This window comes from Hyperolius riggenbachi, chromosome 5 (assembly GCF_040937935.1).
Source record: "Hyperolius riggenbachi isolate aHypRig1 chromosome 5, aHypRig1.pri, whole genome shotgun sequence".
Lineage (NCBI taxonomy): Eukaryota > Metazoa > Chordata > Amphibia > Anura > Hyperoliidae > Hyperolius > Hyperolius riggenbachi.
This window is the reverse complement of record NC_090650.1, coordinates 345,717,794-345,743,511: the sequence shown is the minus strand read 5'-3', so window position 1 is coordinate 345,743,511 and position 25,718 is coordinate 345,717,794. Positions and strand designations below refer to the sequence as shown.

General features: G+C 46.1%; 1 long non-coding RNA gene across 1 annotated transcript; it reads left to right on the top strand.

Moving 5' to 3' along the window:
- Positions 1 to 12,469: 12,469 nt before the first annotated feature.
- Positions 12,470 to 16,258, top strand: LOC137517756 (uncharacterized). The gene is made up of 2 exons (XR_011020657.1): positions 12,470 to 12,569; positions 16,069 to 16,258. It is a non-coding gene; the product is annotated as an uncharacterized lncRNA (long non-coding RNA).
- Positions 16,259 to 25,718: the final 9,460 nt, after the last annotated feature.

Here is a 25,718-nt window from a genome sequence, read left to right as displayed (position 1 = left end):
AGGATTGTAACTAGAAAACAGTGCCATCATATGTAAAACTTAGCACAACTCCTCCTCTACTCATATAACATTTTAGGCTGTAGCTACTATAGAAACATATGAGATGCAACAGAGTGTGTGTATTGTTTTCTACAACGGCTACAGCTAGAACCTTAGATCATAACTGATGAGGGATATCAAACAAACGGTTAGGCCGCATGTCCCTCAAATAACATAGCGAAGAAGTATATACCTCTGAACCACGGACCGTATATACTCTCATAATCTCACGCGTATAAGCAGAGGTACCGAGGGGGTAACTTTTCAGCACATTTTTTGTGATGAAAAATTAGGCTTATACGTGAGTATATAAGGTAATTGGGAAGCATGTATCCCAGACAAAAGCAGGACACTAATTTAAGAAAGATCGGGACTCAAGAGGACAAATATGAGACACAGTTACCTGTAGTGAGATGTTTTTCCTAATAAACTCAGGCATTCTTGATTTATTTAAATGCACATAACCATGGGTCATGCACCACACATTTTCCTTTTCTGGATTTGCAACAGTGGCCATAGGTTCTTGATAGCCATGGGCAGCATGGTTACAAACAAGTAACTTTGGTGCGCAGCGGCCAGCGCCGAGCGTCGAAGCTGGGTGCCATCATAGCAGCAATGCCATACAAATCCTGCAATAAATTTGCACTACGTCCTGCTTTCATGGAATCAGACATAGGGTTAACATCGTGTGTTTATAAATTAGCTGCTTTGCTGTGGCAGCCAGCTGACAAAGCTGAGAGATCCAATTACACTGGTAATTAGGGACAGATGATGGGGAGTTAGACAGGCTAAACTCTCTAAATACATACAGGGTACATTTCTCTATGTTTTTCTTCTGTCCTGTGTAAAAGTTCAGGTCTAGAGACTTTTATTTGGCCTCTCTCTCAACTTATCTGACTAATCTATGGCTTTGATCCGCTTGTGACGTTTGCTGAGAATGGCCTGCTTCACTGAGGTATATAGAGCTGGTGTGCCGTCTCAGTCATAAAGACTATCAGAATTCTCTAACAATGCATCGTATAGCAGCTTCTCATAATAGCTGCATTCATCAGAAGAGCAAGGGATGGGGTTATACGTACTTCCTCAAATCTCCACTCCACATAAAGTAAGCAAATAATTGGGTGGAGCTGATGACAAAGTAGACCACATACTGGAACATGGGATAGGGGAAGGATATCTCACACACACATATGCTGTAGACTTAAATAATACAGAAACTATTTAACTTAGTATTGTAAGTAATATATAAAAAGCATTTTTTTCCCTTGAGATGCAGCCATTGTTGATGTGAAGTCATATGGAAGTGTTTGGTAGGCAATAAAACAGCATGTGCTCATCTAGACAAACACCGGAGATCACAGGAGAATTCATGAAGAGGAGGGAGACTTGCCAGGAATCGCTGAGGGAAAACATATTTAGAGCTAACCTCGACAATTCCTGCCAGTAGACGGGGAAATATAATGGAGCATTTTCTCCTCCAGAAATCGTACACATACACACCCCACTTTAGATATTATTGTTAGCTTAACAGGTAATAAGGAACAGAGGGCCTGGTGCACAAACCGCCGGTAAATTAGCCGTGTGCAGGCAGCCCATGGAAATGTTACCAGTACTAACGTCAGAGGAGTAGCGCACGTTTCAAAATTAGCGCAACTCGGGATACTGGGGTAAAGCAGGTTATGCTACTTGTGCTGCTCATTCTGTCCATACACAGAACACTTGCCAAGTCATTATGGCCATGGCAACAGGACCTGTTCGAGAAACAATAGGTCCCCGGACAAAATGACCCCCAATCAAATTCAACCCCAGGGCCCCCAAGTCCCCCCTCATCTTTACTGTGCTGCACCATTTCTGTCAGCATAGCAACTCACCTGTCCAGCACACTGCTCTAATCCATTGCTTTGGTCTTCATCCTCACAGGGGCGCAGCTTCTTAGTGACCCAGTGCATGTTACTGCATAATGATATGCAACGGGGCATAGAGAAGAGGAAGCCAGCAAGGATGAAGATGGGGAGCGTGGACCGAGCACCACCCTGGGACAGGTGAGTTGCTATGCTGACCTGGGGGAGCCCAGCAGTGCTTAGAAGCCCTGGGGCAATTGCCCCCTTTGCTTCTATGTAGCAGCGGCCCTGCATGGCAGAGTGTGCATACCTCTTTGTATTGTTTTTGTAAAGCCTTATGCTAATTTATGCAAAATGTATGCATGGGAGATTACCCACCTAGGCAATTTAAACTTCTCTCTGGCAGCACTCAGTGCTGTTAGTTGTGAGCAGCTCCAGCTAGCATTCTAAGCCGATATAGATTCCTTTTGCAACGTCAGCCTTTTCCCCTCTAGATCTCCCACCCCTGTTAATGACGGCCGGTCCTAGGCTCGGTGGGGCCTTGGGCAACAATAACATGGGTACAGAAATTATTTTAGCCTTTAGGCTATTTTGCAGACAAGTCTGTGTGCTGAAGCTATCTATAAACAATGGGTAGTGATGTCTAGGAGATCTCATGGAGAAGCATTTGATATGTTTGATGTCAAAATAGGATTAAAAGCTTTAGTATAGTTCCACCCTACCCTGTGTTGTATATTCTAATGTGATATGTTTAGTCAGGTGATAGATATGCAAGTCTCTGATTGGCTAGTCATGATCATGTGCTAAATCAGGATGTGATCACAGCAAATCAGAGCTTTGATAATCTGATTAAACAAATCACATGCTTCTCCATGAAATCCCCTAGACATGACCATCACAAACAGTGGCACTTTCCTGTCTACTTATCAGGGAAGTGTATGGGTCAGGTCATATAGGTAAAGGCCAGTGGTGCTCTCTAGTGTACAGGGGGAAATACTGCATTTCCTGTATTAAGAAATCTAATTCAGGCAGTCTGCAGTGCACAGTACAGTTTATCCCAGCCATTGCAGTGCCCCTGTGATGTTTTGCAGCTTTCCAGTGTCCCCTATATTGTAATCCTTGCTAATAGTATGCCACTCAACCTCTCCCCTTCCCATAGAGGGTGTGTGAATATGTGGTAGAGGGGAGTGGTCACAGGCAGTTGTGCCTGGGGCACCAAATAGGTTAGAGACTGCCCTCTCTCATATATATATATATCTTACGGCCACTAGTGATGATCATTGAGATGCAAATATTTCTGAGTTTATACAAATGTATGTACATTTTTATGCAAAAATATGCAGCTTGAAAATGGACAAGTCAAGTCCCACCCAAGTTTAAACCGATTGGTCCATTTTCAAGCTGCATATATTTGCATAAACTCTGAAGCATTTGCATATCATCAGTCCTAACGGCCACTAGATGAATAATTTGATATATTGAAACATATCAGTCAATGGGTTTTTTTGTATACATTTCTGTGAAGAAAGATTTCATAGTATAGTTATCTTTTGGGTGGGAATTCTCTGTAGAATGTAAGAATAGACACTTATTTTTTGACTTAGCAGCCTGCTCTGATCTCCATCATAGAAATGTCAAGCATGCAGTCAAATATGAACAATGTGGCAGGACGAGGGAGAGCGGTGCTGTCCAGCAGCCATTGACTGATCATTCTGTCACTTATTTTGTCTGCCACAGACTATAATTACCTGTTCTCCAGAGAAAAACAATCTTTCTGTAAAATCACTGTTTTTATACCCCTCCGCAGGACTGCCACATGGCGGGATAAATTATAGCAGGCACACTGATGAAGGACAAGGAGACATTTATACAGAACACTACTACGGTATTAGCACTTACAGCAGGCCCAAAGTGTCATTTTAGGTCCACTTTACAAAATTGATCTGGGTAGGGGGGTGGGTGAGGGGGGGGCGTTTATATTTTAAAATGCTCCAAAACTTTTAATAGAATTACAGAAAGCCCACATTCAGGCACAGGTTTTATATGTATCTAACGGCATGATTCGATATTAATTATACACAAAATGGTTATTAGTAGAAAGCATTGCCGTTTGTGTAAAGTAAAAAAACATGAGTTCATAAATCCTCAGTAACCCCCTCTGCCAGTTCCCTCCCTAAAGGAGGAGTAATGCAGACTAAATGGGAGTAAATCCAAGTACACACTTTCAATTTTGAGTGGCTAATGACTGGCCAATGTTACCACTTCCATGTAGTATGAGAGCTTACCTATACAGTCTGTTCATAGTATTCACAATCTGTTGGCCCTCACACTATATGGAGGTGGTAAAAGTGGCCAGTGATTGGTCATTCAAAATCACGTGTGTGGACCAGGATTAAAGCCTGGTACACACTTTTAGTTATGATTGGCCAATCACTGACCAATTTTGCCACTGCTGTGTAGTATGAAGGTCAAAATATATTGAATACTATGAACAGATTATACAGTGGGATGCAAAAGTTTAATTGTTAATTGTCATGATATTTCTGTATAAATCGTTGGTTGTTACAATAAACAATTTCAGTTAATTATAGGAGACACACACAGTGATATTTGAAAAGTGAAATGAGGTTTATTCAATTTACAGAAAGTGTGCAATAAATGTATAAACAAAATTAGACAGGTGCATAAATTTGGGCACCACAAAAAAGAAATGAAATCAATATCTTTTGCAGAAATTACAGCCTCTAAACGCTTCCTGTAGGTTCCAATGAGAGCCTGGATTCTGGTTGAAGGTATTTTGGACCATTCATCTTTACAAAACATCTCTAGTTCTTTCAGGTTTCATGGCTTCCGAGCATGGACAGCTCCGTTTAACTCACACCACAGATTTTCAATTATATTCAGGTCTGGGGACTGAGATGGCCATTCCAGAATGTTGTACTTGTTCCTCTGCATGAATGCCTTAGTGGATTTTGAGCAGTGTTTAGGGTCGTTGTCTTGTTGAAAGATCCAGCACTGGCGCCGCTTCAGCTTTGTCACTAATTCCTGGACATTGGTCTCGAGAATCTGCTGATACTGAATGGAATCCATGCATCCCTCAACTCTGACAAGATTCCCAGTCCCTGCACTGGCCAAACAGCCCCACAGCATGATGGAACCACCATCATATTTTACTGCAGGTAGCAGGTGTTATTCTTGGAATGCTGTGTTCTTTTTTCTCCATGCATAACACCCCATGTTATGCCCAAATAATTCAATTTTAGTTTCATCATTCCACAGAAACTTATTCCAAAATGAAGCTGGCTTGTCCAAATGTGCTTTAGCATACCTCAAGCGGTTCTGTTTGAGCTGTGGGCGGAGAAAAGGCTTCCTCTGCATCACTCTTGCATACAGCATTTGCTTGTGTAAAGTGCACTGAATGATTGAACGTTGCACAGTAATTCCATCTGCAGCAAGTTGATGTTGTAGGTCTTTGTTGCTGGTCTGTGGGTTGACTCTGACTGTTCTCACCATTCGTCGCTTATTTTTTTACGAGATTTTTCTTGGTCCGCCACTTCCAGCCTTTACTTGATCTGAGCCTGTGGTCTTCCATTTCCTCAATAGATTCCTAACTGTGGAAACAGACACAATAAGGGTATAAGAGGCGCCCTGGTGTAATAAAAGCATCTAAAAACAGTTTAAAAACGGGAAATAAATTTGAGGTGGCTTACCTCAGTGACGAAAAAATCTTAGATACAGGAGACAAAAGTGGGAGCCCAATAGTGTAGCACATGCCTGTGCTACTAATAAAAACCTTTGTAAAATACAAAGATTTTTTCGTCACTGAGGTAAGCCACCTCAAATGTATTTCCCGTTTTTAAACTGTTTTTAGATGCTTTTATTACACCAGGGCGCCTCTTATACCCTTATTGTGCAATCATACCCCCTTACCTCACCCGTCTGAGGGGTGGGTACAGACCACACGTGGCTTCGACCACGGCGGATATCTGTCCCCTTTCTTTTACCAAGGAGAGCGACCGCATCCAGGTCCCTAGGGACCACCCCGAGTGGAGTCGGGTTTGTTGTCTCCACCTGCTTCCTGTGGTCGGTTGCCCCTCTGCAACCCACCTTTGTGAGTAGTGTCTTACTTTTATTACGTTCAATTGTTTTTGACATACTACACTATTGGGCTCCCACTTTTGTCTCCTGTATCTTTTCACTAGAGGGTGTTATTGACACCCACATCCCACTATAAGTGGAAACAGACAGCTGAAATCTCTGAGACAGCATTCTGTATTCTTCCCCTAAACCATGATGGGAACAATCTTTGTCTTCAGGTCATTTGAGAGTTGTTTTGAGACCCCCATGTTACTACTCTTCAGAGAAAATTAAAAGAGAAGGGAAACTTACAATTGACCCCCTTCAATACTCTTTCTCATAATTGGATTGACATTCACCTGTGTATGTAGGTCAGGGGTCACTGAGCTTACCAAGCCAATTTGAGTTCCAATAATTAGTTCTAAAGGTTTTGGAATCAATAAAATGACAACAGTGCCCAAATTTATGAACCTGCCTAATTTTATTTAAAGAGACTCCGTAACAAAAATTACATCCTGTTTTTTATCATCCTACAAGTTCCAAAAGCTATTCTAATGTGTTCTGGCTTACTGCAGCACTTTCCACTATCACAGTCTCTGTAATAAATCAACTTATCTCTCTCTTGTCAGACTTGTCAGCCTGTGTCTGGAAGGCTGCCAAGTTCTTCAGTGTTGTGGTTCTGTGATGCATCTCCCCTTTCCTGGCCCCTCTATGCACACTGCCTGTGTATAATGATCTCTTGAGATACAAAAGGAAGGGTGTATACAGCCTGCTTGTGTATGAATGTATTTTCTATGTGTGGACATACTGTACATCAACCTACTTCCTGTTTTGGTGGCCATTTTGTTTGTTTATAAACACACTTTTTAAAACTGTTTTTAACCACTTTTAATGCGGCGAGGAGCGGCGAAATTGTGACAGAGGGGAATAGGAGATGTCCCCTAACGCACTGGTATGTTTACTTTTGTGCGATTTTAACAATACAGATTCTCTTTAAACAATTATTGCGCACTTTCCTTAAATCCAATAAACTTAATTTCACTTCTCAAATATCACTGTGTGTGTCTCCTGTATGATATAATTAACTGACTTTTTTTTATTGTAACAACCAACGATTTATACAGGAAAATCATGACAATTAACAAGGTTGCTCAAACTTTCGCATCCCACTGTATATGTAAACCCTCATACTACGTGGAACTGGTAAAATTGGTCAGTGATTGCCAATAATAATTGAAAGTGTGTTATAGGCTTTAATGATGTGTACATTTTAAGGTGCCTAATTTTAACTTGGCTTTATTGCCTTTACTTTTTGGAATGTCAAACTGAAACTCACTTGTTAGGGGCCAGTTACATTTTTTTGAATTTGCATCTTTTGGGAAATTGCATTTGTTGCGCATCTACTGTGTTTCAATGGCACCACATTGTTTTCTGTGCTTTCCTGCATTTTGTGACTTTTTTCTGCATTTTTTTCGTGTGCAATTTGTGTGTAATGTAAATCGGTGGCAACACAGAAAAATTGTGGTTTCTGGGAAAAGACAAATGTGATTTCTGATACATGTTCATGTAAATGAAATCCATTTAAAATGCACGAAAAATCACGATCCAAAAATATGCATAAAAATACGCACAAAACAGACTGTATGCATGTTTTATTATTGTGGCTCTGTACAATTAACAAGCTGACACATCATTGCATTCCAGCAATTCTGAAGGTGTGTTTAGCTTACAGGGACAACAAAGGACAATTTGCATATTCAGCAGTGATGCATTGTGGGAGACATCACATGCTCATTCAAACCGGAATAATCTCAAATACCTTCTGTTTTATGAAGGCAAACTTTCGTTATGCAGAGTTCTTATTGATAAAAATAAATTTGCAGCTCTTGGCTAGCTAGGTGATATAGCAAATAATCAGCTATTTGTAGTGACATCGCCCAGCAAGATAGAGATATTGGGAACTGTGGATATTTACTAGCAGATGAGAATGAGGATTAAGATTCAGAAGAGCACTTTCATTTTATTTGAGTCAGTGAAATGTGTAGGAGGGATGAGGATTAAAAACAAACGAAAACTCAAATTCAGCAGGTTGAAAACCATATAATTTTTTCAGCATTGTGAAGAAAAATATGAGCTACCACTTTGGGATGTGGAATAATCAATACCAGTCAATTACATTACATCATATAAATAAATACAAGCCGGCAAGGTGGCTATTTTTTCATTGCAGGGGATTTAAAAGTAGCTAACCTAGGTCTTCACAAGAGAATACATTTCTGAAGGGCTGACACAATAGAAAAGCGAAGGTGATCCATTCATCCCAGGGATTAGCTCGGTCAATTTTATTAGCCTAGACTGCGAGTGCTTGCTTATCAATCCAAAACAGAACTAAAGGCACACAAAGAAAGCAGGGCAAAACATGGCAAAGTTTAAACAATATCGAGGTTTGAAGTTCTACTTTTTATTGTAGCTCCATTTTGTAGTTTTATATATATAGGAGTATATTCATTAAAGTGAACCGAGCACCATTTTAAGCACCAAGGGCATCTCAATAGTACATTAAAAATGCATATTAACAATGTGTCTCATTACAAAAAAAAATAATACTTCTTCTTTTTACATTTGAATGTTTGTTAAAGACTTTTATTGCTCTACTTTCGCGGCCTGCCGTTCCCAGAAAAGGACTGCTGTAATTAGCAGTAGCAATTTGCAAACAAAAGCTTTTATGAGCAGGGGGGTGGGGAGAAAGGACAATTTACTCCAAACTGTTTAGAGAGTGACACATTATTACATTCACACCTTCCCCTGGATAAATAAGGGCAGAGGGAAGGGGAAGCAGCTCCTACAGTTATTAGAAACCAGGACAAACTGCAGGAAAAAAAAAACTGGTTTACTTTTATAATCTGTGATATGCAATTCACGTAGCATGCGTTATAAAGCAGCACCTACACGGCAGGCATATTATAAAACCAACATCGTCACTGCATGTAACACAAGCCTTATGAAGGTAGCATAAACCCAGTCAACCAGGGGCGTAGCAATAGGGGTTGCAGAGGTAGCGACCGCATCGGTCGTTGACCTACAAGGGCCCTCCCTCAACTGCAGTATTAGCTCTCTATGGGTTCAGTGCTCATAATAATCACTTCTATCGATACTTTGAATAGTGGTAATCATTAACAAACTGTTCCCCATCCCCTTCTTGCACCTCTGACACTGTAATTGCCATTGGCAGGTTGTGGTGCTCCGTATCACTTGTTATGTATAGAGTGCTTGGGAGGCCCCATCGTAAAACTTGCATTGGGGCGCACAGCTCCTTAGCTACGCCACTGCGGTCAACATTTTCTGCAAATTCTCCTGCATTTTTCAAGGCACAAACACCCACTTCCGACAGCTGATATATGAGTCGGTAGGAAATATAATAAATATAATATATTTAGAACCATGGAAAGCTTCTTCAATTCCCGTTTTGCTGAACAACTATACTTTTTCACTACATTTTCAGTCCCATGGATTATCCTGTTTTTCAAGGATAAGTATCAGCAGAATAAAGATTCTTTTCTTTTTCCACTATATATAAATTTTTGTTGACGCACTCTGGATTAGAGGCCTGCATCGGGTCGGGTACCACAGATACCCACGGGTTACCCAAAATGCAGGTCAGCTTTGGGTGCCGTTTTTTTGTTTTGACTCTTCCATCGCCCCTCTCCCACCACTGTGTGGCGCTGCAATGCTGTTACCATCCTCTGAGTTACTATCACATGTCATATCATGTGACCGGAGGCCAGAAGAGGATGTTGGGAGTGCAGGAGGAGGAGAGGAAAAGACAAACTGATCCAACCGTCCAGATAGGTAACTATAACAGCACTCTGCTGCCCGCTCTGCATGGCTGCATTAGTCAAACGAAAAGCGGTTGCGGGTTGGGTAGCGGGCACAGACGTTTGCGGGTCGGATGTGGGTATCGGAATGCCCAGAAAGCTGGTCGGGTGCGGAAAGTGGGGCTGCGGGACAGGTGCGGGTCTTGAAAAGTAGACCAGCACAGGCCTCTACTTTGGATTACTTTACATGGTATTGTTGGCTTCATCAACAGTTTGGCCAAACATCCAATCTTATCAGTCAGAAGAAGTGGGCTTCTTTTCAGTGGTTTTCTTGTGCTCTAAAGCAGTGTTCCCCAACCCTGTCCTCAAGGCCCACCAACAGTGCATGTTTTGTGGAAATCCACAGAGGTAGTTAATCAGCTCTGCTGAGACACTAATTACCTCACCTGTGAATGTGTGTGGTTTTCTGCAAAACATAAACTGCCTTGAGGACAGGGTTGGGGAACTCTGCTCTAAAGGACACACAGCACATCATCATTTCATCATGTACACATGCAAGGGTAGCCATGCTCATCTTGCTGGGACTTCAGGGAGCGACAAACAGCAAACGGCACAAGATGGGCTGTGTGTAATTTGACCACTCCCCTTAGCACCTGCATTTCCCTTAAAATCCAAGTTCCAGCAGAATAAGATGGATAGATTACTGGTAAGGCTATTACCTTTGTTGTAGAATTTCAGCCTTTGACCAGTACTATAACAGTAAGGAGTTTTTAGGCATGGATCCCTAATGATCCTGCTTGCCCATGGAGTGTGCCCTATTGGCTGCAGTCCTGAAACACTTTCAGTCCGCCAAGAGAAAAGCACAATATAAATGCTCTGTGTCTTGTCTACCTTGCTTGTGAATATGTTTCAGCAGCTATGGTGATCAGGCTGCAGGCTCTTGCTCCTATGCCAACATAGCCCACGTATTTAATGGTGTGAGTAGTACAGTTTGTCACTTCCTGGAGATATAAGATTGATTTAATGCCCCAGCGTGCATCTCAGGTTGAAGAGCCTGGCATGTTTGGTTGCTGAGTCAACTGGTATAGTTAAGAGTCGGGACCATTTCTATGGAGGTAATCTCAATGCTGGTGAAATGGTCTAGTACAGAATGTCGCATGCAGTCCTAAGATCCTCCATTTTTGAAACCAAGTGTAATTTTGCAACCTAGTTATTTTGATAGTGATCCAGCTTGCTGCGAGTGTGTTTTGAGTGCAGAGGGTTAATCATTGTTTATAATTTCATCCGGCGCCTTCATCCACTCAAAACTTTCTGTTCACATCTTTCTCACTGCAGGAAAAAAGCATGGCAGTCCTATCGGGTCGATGCCTGGGTAATGCCTGGAATTCATGTGACTCTTAATGTAGAGTGCATCTGGGTTCAGAAGACCGCAGGGCTCTCTGTTTTGATGATTTGACCAATAGAATCCAGCAAGATCCTATTTGTGGAGGAAAGCAAGAAAATCTATTTATATCACTATTATGCCCATAGGCATTTTATGTATGAAATACTGTCTGAGCCAATAGCCTCTTCTTATCAGCCACACGAGCCATGGAGGGGAAGCCTGTTAAACATCAGAGTGGCTTACTCATACCCTTCAATGTTTCTTAAATGAGTCCGGCCTTGCTTTAGAGCAGAAGATGTTTGCAGTAACAGTTATTGAAACATTTCTAGAACATAAAAACAGGCCCTGCTCATTGTTCTGTGGATACCCCATTAACTGTGTAATTTAAACTGTATCTTGCTACGGACAGTAGTGTTGTCCGGATCATGAACGATTCGGATCTTTGATCCGAATCTATTTTGTGAGTCGAATCATCCGAATCATCAAAATGAGTGATTCGGATCGCAAAAGGGGCGGGGCCAGGAGCGACACTCCCCCTCTCAGCGGGCAGCGGGGTCCTGGAAGCAGAGCTGAGATAGATCGCTCTGTTGGATGGGAGCCAGCCTTGCAGGGAGACAGGTAGATGAGAGAGAGGGGACATGGGTGCCACTGCCAGATATGTGTAGAGCACACATACTGGCTATAACGTGCTGCTGATTATAGGCTGTCTGTTCCGTAGTTGTGCACAGTGAACACATTGGAAGATTTTGGCTCAGCTCAGCACAGCTCAGTAACTTTGCAGGCACTGTGATTGCAGGGCAATATGATCCTCCTGCACTGCTCTAAACAGCTGCACTTCACTTCTTGGAATGCTTTGGGGAATGCTTTCTTTCACTGTGCGACGTTTGCATTCAAAGTACACAGATGAGCATATAGGTGAAATACATGTAAAGCATATGATTGCAGCATGTGGGTATTAGGGTTGCCACCTGGCCGGAAACTCACCGGTACAGCCGTTAAATCAGTTCAAAAGCCGCTGCCGGAAAAATGTTTTTACCGGCAATGTATCTGCCCGGTAATTTGGACTATTCCACAGAGGGGGAGACGCCAGGTCTGTTATAACAATACTTTTCTAACCTTAGATGAGGCTACAGCCTGCTCTCTCCCTTCCTCCTTGGTGATTGCACAGCTCCCTGTCACTGCGGACTGTGGAGCTGATTACATTGATTGACTTCAGTGCGCAGAGGAATGTGCTGCATCTCCCCCTCCTCCTCCCCCAGACTGAGAGAGATACAGTCACGTGGGGAGCTGCGCTGTGACTGCCAGGAGGAGAAGGAGATGCTGCTGCTATACGAGAGGTGCTGTCTGTCACTGCTGTGTGTGTACATGTGTGACGGCCCGAGCAGGAAGAGAGAGATGGCTGGCTTCTAGCTAGTGAGTGTGGAGGAGATGCTGCTGACCCCTGTAAAAATGGAGGAGGTAGAGAGTGTGTGAAAAGTTTGCTGGCATATTGTTTACTTTAGCTGCCTGGTCCTGAGCTATTGTGGAGAGCGAGTGACCAGCGAGGGAGGGGGAGGCACTAATTGAATGATTGCTGAGCAATGATAATGGAGTAGGTTTTCTTACTTGTATTTAATAGTGTGCAAAGGTCTGATGTACCCCTGTGTTATATTATATACAGTGCTGCGGATGACTTGCTGCTCCTACAATTGTATATAGGTTTACACTGCAGCTGGCTGGCTTCTAACAGTTCCCCTATATTCATGCAGCCCTGTCTCTCTTATCAGGCAGTTCTTTTCCTCCCCCACTAAGAGCATGCTTGATTGACGATGCAACAAAATTTCGGGTTTCTGGAAATTGGTTACATGTAAACTTGCTTGATCGGGTACATGGCGGTAACGGCGTGCAATATCGGGTCGAACACAACGGAACGCGCTGTCCTCCCTAATGTAAAATGTTCCCCCTAGTGCTGTATACTTTACTTGTCTGTCACTGGCTTTGGGCTCTGTCTACATACAGGTGCCCCACCTGGTTGTCAGGCATTACATGGGCTACCACATGGGGCGCATGTATGAAGCCAGTGACGACAAGTAAAATGTACTGCACCGGGCACTGGGAGGGCATTTTACATTAGGGGGACAGTGGAGGTCGGTGAGATGGTGGATACGGTGTCACAAGGAGTCAGGAATGTCAGAGGTGAGCAGACGAGCCTCAGACTGGAGAAGGGAAAGACAAGGTTAATGCCAGTGCTGCTGTTATACAGTTCAGGGAAACACAGCCATTTCTATATTGCACTAATGACATCATTGTGTGTTCTATATTAGCAGAAATGTGTCATTGTTGCATTATAGGAATAGAAAATACTTCCCTGAGCTGTGGAGAGAGATTGAGGCTGTTTGAGAGAGAGCAATGTAACCCTGCCCTCCTAGGTGCATATTGCCAAAGTTATTTAAAGTAATTAAAAGTAAGTTCCTAACCTGTAGAGAGGAAAGCCTCAGCATCCTATTGTGGCTCCTCTCTGGGTGGTCTAAAGGTCCCCATTGCTGAGCGCAGACGCCCCCACATCGGGGCTGCGCAGCACATCTTCCTGGATCGTGGCCGCACAAGCCTGTCCAAAATTGCGCAGTAGCACGGCGTCTGAGGCTCCGACTTACTGCGCATGTGCGAGCTGGCTCGCGTGGCCATGATCCAGGGAGATGTGCTGCGGGGCCCCGATAGGATTAGTGACAATGCGTTGTTGGTAATCTTCCAGGAGGGCTGTGCTCAGCGACGGGGGACATCAGAGCAGCGAGGGAAGCCTTAATACGATCCTGAGGCTTCCCCTCTTTAGGTAACTATCTACATTTGAACCTGAGTTGCTCGGTGAACTAAGCTTTTTTTTTTTTTACTTACCTGGGGTTACTTCCAGTCTGTGTCTGTGTCCCTCGCTGCAGCTCTGGTCTTCTCCAGCGGTCTTCTACCTCACAATTCCTCTAAGCTTGATGGTAACATTATACTGTGTCTACGGCAGGTTTGCTCTCACGAGTAACCACGAATGGTTACTTGTGATTCAAATGAGGATTAATTTCTGCAGGTGTGCGGCGGGGATATAAGGTGTTAATTACCTATAATTCCGCCTTCCGCCCTGCGTTCCAAACAGGCTGCATGCGTCTTATTGGATGCATTGCAAGCCTCACTATGGGCACTTCCTCCTTCCGGCTTGAAGGAGGAAATGCCTGTAGTGAGGCTTGCAACGCGACCAATAGGACGCATGCAGCTTTCTTGAGGCACAGGGTGGAATTATAGGTAATTAACACCTTATATCCCTGCCGCACACCTGCAGCAATTAATCCTCATTTAAATCATGAGTAACCACTCATGGTTACTCGCGAGACCAAGCCTGGTCTACGGTAGAGTTGAGATTAGGTTGTGAGCACCTAAGGACAGCCAGTGACATGACTGTGTGCTCTGTACAGTGCTGCAGGAGATGTCAGTGCTGTATACAGTAAAAATATAATAATAATATGGGAGGAAATTAGACTTTGACTATGGTAAGATTAGGTTGTGAGCTCCTGTGAGGACAGTCAGTGACATGACTATGCGCTCAATACATAATAATAATATGGTAGGACATTTGGAGTATGACTATGGTAGGATTAGAGTGTGAGCTCCTCTGAGGACAGTTAATTACATGACTATGTGCTCTGTAAAGTGCTGTGGAAGATGTCAGTGCTATATAAATACATAATAATAATAATAATAATATGGTTGGACATTAGACTGACTATTGGAGGTTGTGGGCTCCTCTGAGGACAGTCAGTGACATGACTAGACATGACTATGTACTCTGTAATGTGCTGCAGAAGATGTCAGTGCTATATAAATACGCAAAAATAATGGCTGGCTGTACGATAGATAGGACCTTTTACTCTCTCTTCACAGGCTGGGAGTCACATCTATGGGATACCATGGATAGGCCTCTATATTTTAATGTTCTGCCTATTATCAACCATAATCTGTTGTAATCATGCCCTCTTCTTCCTGTTCAATTTTGGCAGTCATCTTGAGCAATTTTGTAAAAAAGGGCATAACAGGCCACACCCACTTTTAGGCCATACCCACCAGGCCACACCCCCAAGCCGGTATTTTTTTACCCAAAAGGTGGCAACCCTAGTGGGTATTGTGTGCAAGCAAACATTTCTGCTCTCTGCTCGTCCCTTCTCCCTTCTCTGTCCACTCCCTGCCCTCTGTCCATCTTCTCCCCTTCTCTGTGTGTCCACCCTCCTCCCCTTCTCCTGTCCACAGCAGGGAAAGACCTGTCCTGCTATTCATTTCACCCCCGAATGCTTCGATAGTAAAATGATCAGAGATTCGGATCAAAGATCCAGATCTTTTCAATGATCCGATTCGAATCATCCGGATCATTGAAAAGATCCGAACTTCCCATCTCTAACGGACAGCATCAGAATTTGCTTTACTAGCTGCAGGAAGTGGTAGCTGGAAGAGGTCACATACAGGATGCTCAGACAGGTCTCCCTATTTCCACAGGTCCTCCACTGAAGACTTTTTAAACTATAGGACTTCATTACTTTACAGGCAACGTGGAGAAAGAATAACGAACCCTGTCACATTTCAGAGCTGATCCGGAAGCAAGTTCAAAGCGGGATTTGTGTAGTTTGATTTTTATCTCCGCCTGTGGAAACCGTTTCTCATGTAAAATTGTAATATTGCTGTCTCTGGTTACTGTGTGAATGCGTTACACATCTAATGAGAACCACATGTCACAGCGCAGTGTGCTCTCCTCCATGCAGTTCACATACCCCAGCAACACTAATAACACAAAGCTAGACTGACCTCCATTAACTAAAGTGACTTCACGGCTCTCCATCTCACAGGATGTACCGGTGTACAGATTGTTGATTTTTAACTCCAGCTTTGCTTTATATCCAACCAGGTCAGAGTGGGGGCTCTCTGCTGAGATGATGTACAGAAAGGGGTGACGTTTCCATCACAGACCTTCAGGAAACAGAGAAAAGTTTCAACAGGAATGGAAGTTATGATGATTGTGTTCTCATGAAATGCAAATTAAAAAAGTAATGTGATTAAAATGTTGCCATTAAAGGGAAAAATCCCCTTTTATCAAACATACAGTAGTATTTTTACAGAGTACAGAGTCTCAGTTATCCGTCACTGATGGGGATTGGCCAATGCTGGATAAGTGTGCTTTCTGGTTGCTTGAGAATCAATGTTAAAATAAGCCCAGCTAATACAGTACTACATCCCACACTATAGACATACTATAAACTCTGTATTATATGTTAAGATACAGCAACTGAAATATATTAACCTTGGAGGAGCTATGGAACCCAGTATTTAAGGAAACATCAGACAAAAACAAAGAAACCAGCTTTACTTACCTGGGGCTTTCTCCAGCCCCTGGCAGCATATGTGTCCCTCATCACAGCTCCGCTTCCAGACGGTCTCCCGGGGTCCCCTCTGTAGCAGCTGCCAACCCGGCCAGGTTGGTGGCTAGTGCGCATGCATGAGTGTTTGTCCTCGCCCCTCAAGCTCACGTAGCCAGGAGCATTCTGTGCAGGCACAGAAGTACCGCGTCTACGCACAAGGCTCCCGGCCATGTAAGCCCGATCACGAGTGGTGCTGCCACGCACTTGCGCAAGTGCAGTAACTGCGACCTAGGCAGGGCGGCGGCTGCTAGGAGGGGGGGGGGAACACAGGAGATTGTTGGGAGCAAAGCTGAACAGCTAAATGTAATGCTCAGCTGTGCAGCAACTCTGCATCGTGTGGTAGAGGTGCCTGTGTGTGCTTGTGTGTGTGTGTGTGTGGGGGGGGGGGGGGTATGCAGAGTGTTTTACAGGACACACTTGCGGGAAGGAGAGGGTAGCTGTTATCACATGGGGAAGGAAAGTTGGGACCTAGGGAGGCGGCACCATGCTATATTTGCTGGGTGCCCATGAGTTATAGGTATGTCCCATCTCGCAGCAAGTACATACTTGCCATGTAGGCAATACATAATTTCTGTGTCTCTGCTAGTAGGATCCATCACCATCTATGATATATCTTACTAGTTATTCTCAGACATAAGACTCTCTTATTGAGTGCATTTAAAATCTATTTATTCCAAATACTACACTCATCAGTAATACTGGCTCATTCGCTCGTGCCTTTTGTTCCTGAATCAATATAGTATTTAGCTGAGTCATTTTGTGCTTAATGTCCTCCATTAATTATTTTAACAGTGCTGCCTGTCCTCTTAATAAGGGTTTAACATTCCCTTAACTGCACTTAAAATGTTGCCTAGTCTGTTGTCCTTGATACAATCACATATTCACAAGTAATGAGGTGTCTTATCGCTTTGCTCACCATAGCATAATAATACCAAAGAAGCTTAAGTCGTAAAACAAATGCCTGCACATCCATCTATTTATCAGGATTTTATTGTCCTATCCTTCCTAATTAATCTGGTAAAAACATGCCTTTATTATGTGAAGATAAATTATGTATGTTATGGCCAGGACCCAAAGTCTGGCCACTTTGGGGTCTGGCCAGCCAATGTGCCATTGGAAATTAGCAGACTTCTGCGGCCAATATGCAAACAACTTCTGTTTAACTTACTTTTTTGGCTTGCCAGAATGCAAATGACTGAACCTGGCCAGCCCAGTCCTCAAGCCTTTTCCAGAGTTATGGAATCAGGTTAAAGCCGTACAGCCAGGTAGCTGATGTGTTTCAGACACACAGGTACTTAATCATAGCAAAGGTGCTATGATTAAGGACCTGTGTGTCTAAAGTATGTCAGCTACCGGGCTGTAAGACTTCTACCTGATTCAATAAAGTTGGAATTTATCATTTCTTCAGACATTGGCCTCAATTCACTAAGATTTATCAAACACTTTATCAAACGTTTGATAATTTACCTCATGCGCAAAATCTAATTTTGAATTCACTAAAGTGTTAAATATTTATTAAATGTTTTATTGATAAAACGTTCAATAAATATATAACATAATATAACACCTTAGTGAATTCAAAATTCGTTTTTACCCATGAGGTAAATTATCAAACGTTTGATAAAGTGTTTGATAAAGCTTAGTGAATTGAGGCCATTGTGCGGAACTTCCTTCCTTATTTCTGTCTTTGTGGGTTCAAGTCGCCTGGTTCCAGCACTGTCTGGGTGGCTGAGGTAGAGTGGAATTCACCTTGCCTCTACTTTTTCAGAGTGGCGGAGGTAGCAACAGCCAGCTGAGAGGGTCCCGAAGAGCTGAGACCAGAAGAAGCAGCAGTGAAATTGAGAGCAGGAAGGGACAGGTGAGTGGACAACGAAGGAGAAGAGTGGACACGGAGCAGAGGAGGTGCGTAGCGGAGACTGGAAGGGACAAGAGGTGAGAGCACAAAGACAGGACAGAGTGGAAGGAGGGAGGTTCCTGAATCCCAACACTGGCCCTCCACATCGTGTCCTCTGTACAAGCTGAAATTTGCTCAACACTGCTACAGGAAAACTTAGCTTGCCGGTTCCTGTTGTTTTGCTTTCTGGCCAGCCAAAGTGTAAAAGTGTTGGTAAGCAGAAGTTGTTTTTCGCATATTGGCCACTTCGGACATTGGCTGGCCAGATCCTAAATTAGCCAATTTTGGGTTCTGGCTGTAGCATGTACATGGTTTAAAGCGGAATAAAACCCAGCATTTCTTCTTTGCTTTAAAAATTATTTACAGCATACTATATACAATCAGCATTTTTTTTACTAGACCAGCATTCAAAGAGTTACACACAGGGCTGGAAAGTTCAGTGCAGAGAAATGTGGACGCATCCGAAGTGTAGATTATGTTATCTTGTGTTTACTTAATTGTATCAAGTGAGGAATGTGACATATTCTCTGACTGTGGAGAAGCTCCTGGACACAGAGACTCAAAGCATTTCTGAATTCAATGCATGATGAATAAAACCAGTTTTTAATAAAATGCAAAGTCAGCTCACAAAGCAAAAAAAACTGTACTTTTAGGAAAATATAATTTCTAAATGAATTATAATACTTATGCACAAATACAAATATGATAACCGTATGGCATATAAAAAGTATGAAAACATGATTTTATTGAATATTATGTGAGGGTTTTATACCACTTTAAGTAAAAGCATAAACAGATTGAGAGCCCCCCTGAGGGACAGTTAGGCCTGGTTCACATTAGCGTTCGCTATCCGGATTTTCCGGATCTGATCCGGACCGCATACTGTACAAACGGAACGTACGTTCCGCATAGCAATGTAAAGTCTATGCGGACGTTCACATGGGTCCATTCCGTACAGAACGGAGCCGGATCGGATCCGGACTCCGGACTCTTTTCCAACATGCGCTATTTTTTGGCTCCGGATCTCCGGCCAACGCACCCGGACCGGAGCCGGACTGCAGCATCCGGAACACAGAAACCAATGGGGAACGGAAGGCACAGAACACACTGCCTACAAAAACCTGACGTTCTACCCCACTTCCTATGCGTATCCAAGCGGCCATTTCGGATGGGGACACATGGGCCAAGCATGTCTGGAGTGGAGCAGCAGTGACACACGTCCTGGAGCTGTTTGGCAGAATGTCGGAGGTGGAGGTGAGGCCTACAGCGGAGGAACCTGATTCTACAGGTGCACCAGTTGCACCTTCTGCTGACCCCAACATTTTTTTATTTAAATTTCACTATTTTTTGCCCACGGATCCGGATGGCAGCCTGATGCATGCCTGATACGAACGGACCAGATCCGGATCAGAACCGTACGGTTCTGATCAGGATCAGGTCAGGATCCGATCAGGATCCGATCAGGATCCGGTCCGTTTACTTGCCAAAACGCAAGTGTGAACGAGGCCTTAGTGGCAAGACAATATACTCTGTATAGTGCTGCAGAAGATGTCGGCGCTATTTAAAGGGAACCTAAACTGAGAAGGATATGGGATTTTCCTTATACCAGAGAGTCATGTATGTCTAATACTTTTAGCCAAAGCCTCTCAACAAGCATGCAGATTAGGTGCTCTGACTGAAGTCAGGGCTGGTGCAGACCAGAGCGGTTCTGTAGCGTTTTTTAAAACGTTTTCAGGGGGAAAACCGTTTGGCTAATGAAAGTGAATGGGATTGTGCACACCAGAGCGGGTCGTTTTTTCCACAAACGCAAACTCGGGGGCTGCTGCAGTTTTTAGATTTCTGAGACGTTTCTGTCTCAATGTTAAAGTGTGAGAGAACGCGGAAAAGCGGCCGCGTGTGCTGACAGCAAGGCGGCTGATTCCGCGTCCAGCGCGGCAATTTGCACGTGGAAGCGTGCGCCCGGTAATCTGAAAGAACGCGGAAAAGCCGCCGCATGTACTGACAGCAAGGCGGCTGGTTCCGCGTCCAGCGGGGCGGTTTGCACACAGCAGCGTGCATCTGGTGTGGCTGAGTCTGTTAGTTCACACAGGTTCAGGAATACGCGCGCGCGCGCTGAGAGGCAGAACTTTTATGATGGCCAAGAGAGGATCAGCTGACCAGGCTGGTCAGCTGACCTCAGAGCTGGTAACCATTGGTTGATCACTTAGGGATGGCGCCAGAGAGCGCTGCTCTATATATAGTTTCTGTTGGCCACTCTCAAATTGTCTGCCGTTGCGAAAACTACGTGGAAGCACTCAGACCTTAGTCAGATCCAACAGTGTGTTTGAACCAGGAGGACCTGGGCAGCAGGGCCGTGCAGAGGATTCTCAAGGGGGGGTGCTCAAATTTTAAAAAGGGGCCCTAATCGATAAATCGTGCTAAATTGTGTATGTAATACCCCTTCTCCAGAAAGCACTAGGCAGTCTTAACCCCCCCCCCCCCACCACCACCACCACCACCACCACCAACACACACACACACACACACACACACACACACACACACACACACACACACACACACACACACACACACACACACACACACACACACACACACACACACACACACACACACACACACACACACACACACACACACACACACACACACACACACACACACACACACACACACACACACCTTTATAGAAGTATCAGGCAGACTTTGTGTCTTCTTCCAACCAACTTCTTTGGTGCCACCACCCTCAAATCAGCAGTCATAGGTGCGCACTATTAGAGTGGGCACAGTGGAGCCTGATGTAGGCATGGATTCACCTTTCATTACTGGGACCTCTGTCCCTCTAGATCAGCACCCAAGCTTCTTTTCGGGCAAAGAAGCAGTGGTTGCCAATATGCAGTGGTTGCTAAGCATTAGTAGATGCAAAACTGCAGTAAGTGCCAAGGTGCAGTGGGTGCACAGATGCAGTGGGTGGTAAGACGCAAAGGTCCAGTTTGTGCTAATTTGCAGTGGGTGCCGATGTTCCAAAGTACAGTCCGTGTCAAGCTGCTGTGGGTACCAAGGTCCAGTTTGTATTGGGTGTTTATTTGCAGTGGATGCTATGCTATATTGGGCTTGATTCACAAAGCGGTGCTAACTGTTAGCACGCCTGTGAAAACCCCCTTAGCACGTCTCAACAAGCTTTTCGCGCATAAAACTTTACGCGCGCAAAACTTTATGCGCGTAAAACTTTACGCGCGTACTGCACAGAGCGCAGGGCGCTCCGCGCGAAGTGCCCATTAAAGCCTATGGAACTTAGCACGCGTAAAACTTTGCGCGCGTAAAACTTTGCGCGCACAAAGTTAGCGCGCGATCTGATTGAGAAATCCGGTGCTAACCTACTTAGCACCCTGGTTAGCGCGTCTAAAGACTTTAGACGTGCTAAGTAGGTTAGCACCGCTTTGTGAATCAAGCCCATTGGGTGCTGAATGAGTAGCAGAAGGCGATAAACAATAGTGGGTGCCATGTGAGTGCTAATTGATACAGGGAGCCATGTGAGTGTTGGACATGAGTGTAGGTAGTGCCATGTGTGGTCTGGATGTGTGCCATGGGAGAGTACTGAGTCTCATATGGGTTCAGACCAAGGGTGGGTACTGGTTGCTATTTGAGTGCTGGCCATGGATGGGTACTAGGTGCATATAATGGCTTTGGAACTTTGTGCTGTGTGAGTACTGTGCCATGTGGGTGTTGATTATGGGGGTTATAGGGTGTCATGTGGGTCTTAGGTGCAAATATTGAGTGCCAAGTGGGTACTGGGAGCAAGTACATGGTAACATCTGGGTAATGGGTGCTGGCTAGTGGGGTATTTGTTGTCATGTGGGTGCTAAATGCAGAAGCTGGGTGCCATGTGGGATCTGGGTGCTGGCACAGGGTGTCATGTGCATTCTGGCTGTATGGGTTGGTGTCAAGCATCATGTAGGTGTTGATTGCAGTTACTCAAGCCCTTGTGAGTTCTGGGTGCAAGTACTGGATGTCATATGTGAGTGTTTGGTGTTTGTGCTGGGCACCAAGTGGAGGCTTAGTGCAACTGGAACTACTGCAGATGAAACATGTGGGTGTTGGGTGCAGGTACATTGGTGCGAATACTTGGTGTATTGCCTGCACTAGGTGCTAGCTATGGGTGGGCATTGTGTGTCATGTGGATTCTGAGTGCAGGTACTTTGGGTGCTAGTACTGGTTTATGTGAGTTCAGATAATGTGCAAGTACTGTGCCAAGTGGGTGTGAGTACTGGGTGCCAGCTATAGGGTGAATGATGCAAGTACTAAGTGCCATATGGAGGTCGGATATAAGTATTGGGTGAAAGTTGCTTGGTGCAAGTACTGGGTGCTTGCTATAGTGGGGGTTACTGGTTGAGTGTAATGTGGGTGCTGAATATTGGTGGGATTGCGGTGGGTGCAGGGAGTGGGCGGTCACTGTGGGTACTGCTATGAATAGCATAGTTGCTGCTAGGAGAGGTAGAGGTCAGTGTGGTTGCTGGGGGAGGGTGAGGTCAGTGTGGGTGCTGGTGGAAGGGTAGGTCACTGTGGGTTCTGTGGAAGGAAGAGGTCAGTATGAGTGCTGGAGGAAGGGGAGGTCACTGTGGGTGCTGGGAGAGGTCATTGTAGTTATTGGAGGAGGGAGTAGTTGTGGATGCTGTGTGTTGGGAGAGATCAGTGTGGGCGCTGCTTTTGGGATGGGAGGTCCCTGTAAGTGCTGCAGGGGACAGGAGGGTAGCCTCTGGGGGAGGAAAAGACCACTGTGGGTGCTGGGGGAAGGATAGGTCAGTGTGGGTGCTGGGGTAGGCAGGATCACTGCTAGAGCTGGGGAGGGAGAGGTGATTGTGGGTGGTAGGTGAAGGGAGAGGTCACTGTGGGAGGGAAAGGTCACTGTGGGTGCTAGGTGGAGGGAGAGGTCACTGTGGGAGGGAGAGGTCACTGTGGGTGCTGGGGGAGGGAGAGATCACTGTGGGTGCTAGGTGGATGGAGAGGTCACTGTGGGTGCTAGGTGGATGGAGAGGTCACTGTGGGAGGGAGTGGTCACTGTGGGTGCTGGTGGAGGGAGAGGTCACTGTGGGTGCTAGGTGGATGGAGAGGTCACTGTGGGTGCTGGTGGAGGGAGAGGTCACTGTGGGTGCTAGACGCAGGGAGAGGTCACTGTGGGTGCTAGGTGGAGGCAGAGGTCACTGTGGGTGCTGGTGGAGGGAGAGGTCACTGTGGGTGCTAGGCGCAGGGAGAGGTCAATGTGGGTGCTAGGTGGAGGGAGAGGTCACTGTGGGAGGGAGAGGTCACTGTGGGTGCTGGTGGAGGGAGAGGTCACTGTGGGTGCTAGGTGGAGGGAGAGGTCACTGTGGGTGCTAGGTGGAGGGAGAGGTCACTGTGGGTGCTAGGTGGAGGGAGAGGTCACTGTGGGAGGGAGAGGTCACTGTGGGAGGGAGAGGTCACTGTGGGTGCTGGTGGAGGGAGAGGTCACTGTGGGTGCTAGGTGCAGGGAGAGGTCACTGTGGGTGCTAGGTGGAGGAAGAGGTCACTGTGGGTGCTAGGTGGAGGGAGAGGTCACTGTGGGAGGGATATGTCACTGAGGGTGCTGGGGGAGGGAGAGGTCACTGTTGGTGCTAGGTGGAAGGAGAGGTCACTGTGGGTGCTAGGTGGATGGAGAGGTCACTGTGGGAGGGAGAGGTCACTGTGGGTGCTAGGTGGAGGGAGAGGTCACTGTGGGTGCTGGTGGAGGGAGAGGTCACTGTGGGTGCTAGGCGCAGGGAGAGGTCACTGTGGGTGCTAGGTGGAGGCAGAGGTCACTGTGGGTGCTGGTGGAGGGAGAGGTCACTGTGGGTGCTAGGCGCAGGGAGAGGTCACTGTGGGTGCTAGGCGGAGGGAGAGGTCACTGTGGGAGGGAGAGGTCACTGTGGGTGCTGGTGGAGGGAGAGGTCACTGTGGGTGCTAGGTGGAGGAAGAGGTCACTGTGGGTGCTAGGTGGAGGGAGAGGTCACTGTGGGTGCTGGGGAAGGAAATGTCACTGTGGGTGCTAGGTGGAGGGAGAGGTCACTGTGGCAGGGAGAGGTCACTGTGGGAGGGAGAGGTCACTGTGGGTGCTGGTGGAGGGAGAGGTCACTGTGGGTGCTAGGTGCAGGGAGAGGTCACTGTGGGTGCTAGGTGGAGGGAGAGGTCACTGTGGGTGCTAGGTGGAGGGAGAGGTCACTGTGGGTGCTAGGTGGAGGGAGAGGTCACTGTGGGTGCTAGGTGGAGGGAGAGGTCACTGTGGGTGCTAGGTGGAGGGAGAGGTCACTGTGGGTGCTGGGGAAGGAGATGTCACTGTGGGTGCTAGGTGGAGGGAGAGGTCACTGTGGCAGGGAGAGGTCACTGTGGGAGGGAGAGGTCACTGTGGGTGCTGGTGGAGGGAGAGGTCACTGTGGGTGCTAGGTGCAGGGAGAGGTCACTGTGGGTGCTAGGTGGAGGGAGAGGTCACTGTGGGTGCTAGGTGGAGGGAGAGGTCACTGTGGGTGCTAGGTGGAGGGAGAGGTCACTGTGGGTGCTAGGTGGAGGGAGAGGTCATTGTGGGTGCTAGGTGGATGGAGAGGTCACTGTGGGTGCTAGGCGCAGGGAGAGGTCACTGTGGGTGCTAGGCGGAGGGAGAGGTCACTGTGGGAGGGAGAGGTCACTGTGGGTGCTGGTGGAGGGAGAGGTCACTGTGGGTGCTAGGTGGAGGAAGAGGTCACTGTGGGTGCTAGGTGGAGGGAGAGGTCACTGTGGGTGCTGGGGAAGGAAATGTCACTGTGGGTGCTAGGTGGAGGGAGAGGTCACTGTGGCAGGGAGAGGTCACTGTGGGAGGGAGAGGTCACTGTGGGTGCTGGTGGAGGGAGAGGTCACTGTGGGTGCTAGGTGCAGGGAGAGGTCACTGTGGGTGCTAGGTGGAGGGAGAGGTCACTGTGGGTGCTAGGTGGAGGGAGAGGTCACTGTGGGTGCTAGGTGGAGGGAGAGGTCACTGTGGGTGCTAGGTGGAGGGAGAGGTCACTGTGGGTGCTAGGTGGAGGGAGAGGTCACTGTGGGTGCTGGGGAAGGAGATGTCACTGTGGGTGCTAGGTGGAGGGAGAGGTCACTGTGGCAGGGAGAGGTCACTGTGGGAGGGAGAGGTCACTGTGGGTGCTGGTGGAGGGAGAGGTCACTGTGGGTGCTAGGTGCAGGGAGAGGTCACTGTGGGTGCTAGGTGGAGGGAGAGGTCACTGTGGGTGC